This window comes from Monopterus albus, unplaced genomic scaffold (genome assembly GCF_001952655.1).
Source record: "Monopterus albus unplaced genomic scaffold, M_albus_1.0 scaffold187.1, whole genome shotgun sequence".
Lineage (NCBI taxonomy): Eukaryota > Metazoa > Chordata > Actinopteri > Synbranchiformes > Synbranchidae > Monopterus > Monopterus albus.
Genome location: NW_018128067.1, coordinates 464,579 through 469,824, shown reverse-complemented (window position 1 = coordinate 469,824; position 5,246 = coordinate 464,579). Strand labels below are relative to the sequence as shown.

At 43.3% G+C, this 5,246-nt stretch overlaps 1 long non-coding RNA gene across 1 annotated transcript in view; it reads left to right on the top strand.

The window, feature by feature from the left end:
* Window positions 1-5,246, top strand: part of LOC109969988 (uncharacterized) — a 36,305-nt gene continuing 31,059 nt past the window's right edge. The window contains exon 1 of the long non-coding RNA XR_002276345.1: window positions 1-304. This is a non-coding gene — a long non-coding RNA (uncharacterized LOC109969988). The remainder of the gene's footprint in view (window positions 305-5,246) is intronic.

The following is a 5,246-nucleotide window of genomic DNA, read 5'->3' as shown; positions in this document are numbered from 1 at the left end:
CAGTCAGCTCCCAGGTTGGAAAAAAAAAAAAAAAAGTTTGTGAAAGTGGCCTGACGTCACACTCCCACAATGCTTACCGCCCCATAACTCGGCTGCAGCCTGAGGAGAGCCAGGCGCACTCTCAGGCCCCGAATATAGAAAAAATTATTGAAAAAAATCGGGAAAAATAATAAAGCAACAGATCTCGGGGAGAGAAGGGCGGGGAGCGGTGTCGTGGGCTCTCCTGCGGTGGGTTTGTGCTCCGGGATGGACGCTTACCGGGGATCCATGTGAGATTGACTAATGCGGTGCTGGAAACTTTTTGGTGGGTAAACTGCTCGCTTTTTTTTTCTGTAAGACTTCATAATGTGGCTGCACGTCCTGGTGTGTGCATGTGTGCCTTTTGAACAACTTTCGCAGCTTTAGATAGCTCCTGGCGCAGCCTGACACACCGATGTGCGCGACACTTGAATTGCTATGAACGCGTTGTTACTATCGCGCAATCGGACTTTGCATGTTTTTGCTTATTTCTGCGGCAGCGTGGAAGGATCTGGGTATTTAATTTTTAATTACGCGATCGCCTCTCGTGCTTCTCGAGGCTTTCTGCTCGATACTTCTGTTGCAAACGCGAATGTGCGAAGCTGTTGAACACGGTGCACTTTGTCCAGCGGCCCCTCGCTGTTGACGTCTGGTGTTCTTTGCAAGTTTTTCTGCGACCTGGTGAAATTTTAAGCAATTTCCGAATAATTATCAAGTGTGGCAGGCCACTGCAGAGGACAGGGAGATAGAGGGGACGTCCCAGGGCAACTGCTCATGGTGTGTTTTAGCAGCAGGAGAAAACAGAGAAAAGTTGCTGTGCTGTTGAAGCTGTTTGCTGTGCGTGCATCATACTGTTACATGTCTAAATGAGGAGTTTTGTGACTCAGTCGGCCCCTGAATCCACGAAGCCATTGTTGCTGACTGCGTGTATATTTGGCCTCCTCACTTGGTTATATACATGCTTTATGTCATGTTTGTCGCTGTCGGATGTTTCGTGTCTCTGGCCTCTCGCCTGTATGTGTGTGTGTGTGTGTGTTTGATTTTTCTTGGAAGCGGGTAAATAACAGCCAAGACCCTCCCAAAGGGGGGTTGAGGTCACAATGTGGGGGTACAGTTTATGCACTTGTTATTGATAGCTGGCTTGGCTGTAGGCTTCTGCTCTTCACACATTTGTTCTCAACCGGGAGTGTGGAAATAAGCAAAAACAATTGTTGAAGTAACAAAAACTGATGTTGTGCAGCAGACAAAGTGAAAACCATGGCTCCAGCAGTGAGCCCACTGCATTGTGCCCGTTGTCTGTGCTTTCACTGGGATATTTTGGCATAATTGTTACTGCAGTGACTTGATATAATTTCTGATAAGATGACTACACTTGGTTTTCCTGTTCAACACAGAGGGTGCACCCAGAATGCACAGTGTAACATTTAGATATGTTCTTTACATCAGCCATCAGCGGACATCCTGTGGTTGTACAGGAGTTAACACACATATGTGGATCCCTATATGTCACCGGGGCTGCAACAAACATTTATTTTCCATATTGATTAACCTGCCAGTTATCTTCTTGGTTTATTGTTTAGTCTGTAAAATGTCAAAAAAGCGACAGAAATACTTGTTTCAGTTTCCTTAAGTCCCAAGCTGAGGTAGATGGCTTGTTTGGTCCAATGAACAATGTAAAAAGTCACATTAGTGATTTACGAGCACAAAAGACAAACAGTGAGTCCCCAAAATTGAAAAGCTGTATTTGTTTTTTTTGTTTGTTTGTTTTGTTTTTGTTTTGTTTTTTTTTACTTAAAACATTACTTAAGCAGTTAATTGGGTTTCAAAATGCAGCGGTTGATTCCACCTGTACAGACCTGCTGTAATGGAACATCCACTGTGAATGGCTTCCATCACATACATGACCTACTGTAGTTACTTGGGTGGTTTGTGTAGAATAAACGAAGCCCTCAGTTATTTAATGATAAATAATTTGGTGGCAGCTTATGACCTCAAAGCAAACGTTATTATGTGGCTGCAATACTAGTGAAATACTGTACTTGAATCATATATATATTACTAAAAATCTTACAGGTCCTCACTACCCCACAATGTTTAATGTCAGTATTGCAGATCAATAAAGTGTGATGAAGCGGGTTCAGGTGGGTTTTCCCACGTCTCCAGTTTACCTCTGTGGGCGACCACCACACACTTTCTGCTGCAGCGTTCTGTGACAAGTATGTTCCAAGGCCTCCAGCTACATAATAAGGAAATGGAAGTGAGTTTGTCATGAGACAATGCCTTTGTTGCTGCCAGTCCCCGTGCAAGTCGAGACCCATGTGTTGATGTGTGCCGCTCTCTGTATACCAGTCCTGTTAGCGATGGATCTGCTCCGTGCGTCTTAGCACAATTAATTCTCTTCATAGACTTCTCAAACATTCAGAACATTAAGTGAGGTTGTTTTTAGCCTGGTGCACCTGTTTTAGGTAGTGTGACAAATGCACAGAACTCTTGTAAGCAGCATTAGAATGTCAAACTTGAAATGAATTTGTGAAGGGACAGAGAATAAACCTCTACCTGTGGGCTCCCCTAAGTGGTGAAAACTATCATTAACAAACTTTAAAAGTCTACAATAAATAGATTATTTTTTTTTAATGAATAAGGAATAAACAGTCCAGGAATTAGGTTATTATATTTTCTTTATCCATTGGTGATTATGTCCAGAAGAAAAGAGAATCAGTTCTCTTTCTTAATGTTGCTTTTCAGAGCCATAAACTCCTGATGATTCATGTTATTCTGGTGCCCCGGCGTTCTCATAACTACTCTGCAGAATATTTGGTGCCGGGTCCACTGAGCCAGCTTCTTCTCATTAACTTCCATGCATTGCTCTACATTGCTTCCATGCCCCTGTGGTTGGAGGCAGCATGTTTCGTGTTTGTGCCTGGGTGAATGTGTTCGTCTGTGAGAGCTCACACACATGCCGATTGGTTAAGATGGTAGATATATGTGTGCCTGAACTCATGGTGTGAGCTTGTCTGTTTGTGAGAGAGAGAGAGAGAGAGAGAGAGAGAGAGGCTTTTGAGCTGGAGGGAGGTCTTAGCCTCTGAAAATCCCCCACAATTCCTTGCACCTCTCCCGACAGCAGCAGTGGTGGTAGCGGCAGCAGAGGCGGTGGCGGCGGCAGCAACAGCAGGCTGATTTCCATGAGAAAAGAGCATCAGTTGGGTTAATGGGAGGGACAGGCCTCTGAGGGGACAAACGGTAGTTAATAACCAGGGAAGAATCGGAAAAGCTCTGATCCCTTTCTTTGTACTTCTTCACCTTCTAGAGGCAGGGATGGGATGGGGTAGGTGGGGGCGCAGAGGAGATGGGTGAGGGAACAAGGGACACTGGGTTCATGCTAGAATGGATGTTGTTCGTTGAAAGGCTGCAGGAAGATTGCACTGTTTGTTATTTTCTCGAGACAGCGGGAGAAAAAACGGGCAAGCTGAGAGCCTGAGAACTGGAACGGAATACAGGGCATCGCAGGCACAGTGGACGTGTGTTTGCATACACGAGGGGTTGCCGTTTGTGTATTTGCACTGTTTGTGTACTCATGTACAAAGGAGTGTTTTAATACATGTGTGTCCAGTGACATGAGCAGAGGAAAATGTCTGATTTGTGATATGTAATATGTTTCACACAGAGTAGCCGCCGGCCACACGGCTCACTTTGAGAGAGATGAATGTCGGGTGTGGAGAGAATGGGAGTATATGAGGAATACAGAGATGAGAAGAAGGAAAAAAAATAAGAAGTGTTTCATGTTTGAGCATCTCGTATGCATTACCCAAGAGGAAAATGTGTCATTACCTAGACATAAGGGCTTGGGTGTTGAAACACAATGCAAAATATTTCTGTAGTACCAAGTACTGAAAGCTAGCACTGGATGAATTCATAGTCTTGTTTCCTTACTCTTTACTCAGATACAGTATGTTCTCCTTTTAGACTCTTGTTATTTATCTCTTGTGTAGATGCTTGTGTAATGTTTGACAAATAAAAAGGTTTTGTGGAAGAATGTTTATTTTTCTTATAAGAAAGCATCAAAATGTGTGGTTTTGGTATCACTGTGGAAGCTCAGGTATTAATGGACCCAGCTCTCCTCCCTCACAGCTGGATGTAGTAAACTGGGATTTCTCCTGGTGGTTTTCCTTAGCAACTGGGTGTTTCTCATCCCTGTAGCTTCCACTTTTATTTCAGGCTGTTTGCAGTAGTTCAGTAGTTAGAGGTTGTATGTGAGGGTAAAAATGGAGTGATAAATTTGTGATGCAGACAAACGCTCACGAACAGCGGGACGGTGGCCGATGGCTGACTGTTGGCTTGGTGTGTCTTTGCCCTAACCAGCGGATAGCTAGTCCTATGTGCTGATAGCACCACTAGCTTAAGGTGGTTAGCTGACCTTAGCACACATAAGAGAGACATTGTTATGGAAGTGACATTACTGAATCAGCTGACGTTTTTATGGCTGGAGTGAGTGGAAATTCATTCATGAGCATTGGTATAGGGTTTTTGAATTGCATGACACAACCTTCATCAGCAGATAGGATTTAGATGGATTTCACTCACATGCTACTTGTTGTTAAAGGCTCAGGAGAAAGTTAGTAAGTGGGCGTTGAATTACATTGTTTTTGTCAGCTTTTGATTCCTCTCTGCTTGTGTTACTGATAAGGTTTTGAACTTAACCGTAAATGCTGCTAACAGCCAGTGTTCAGCCAAAGGTACTAGGTCAAAATGTACAGAGTGGCAATGCAAATTCTAGACAAAACTCTTTTTGTTTCTGTCTTACATGAAAGATAACCACTCTTCTGATTTGTCAAATAAATGTTTGATATTAAACATTTTCACAATTTTTCACAGTGAATTAATAAACCACTCTTTACCTTCTATACAGTAAATGCAGCTCTGTCATATACTGTACATTTACTACATTCAGTTGGCGGTTGTGACGGCGAGAAGAATGATGCTTTGCTGTGTAACAGACTGAAAACAGACAGACAAATGTGCAGCACAGCACCATTCATATATACACAGATATTTACAAGGCCAAATAAAAATATCATTCCTATTTTCAGTTTTATTATGCATAGGCACAGAGTTAACGATACGGTCGCACAGGCTCTCATTTCCTCTCACTTGAGGCTTTTTGGACCAGCGCGCATTCTGACGGCTCCTGCAGTATGCTGGTCAGAAATAGTAAGAGGATGCTAGATGCT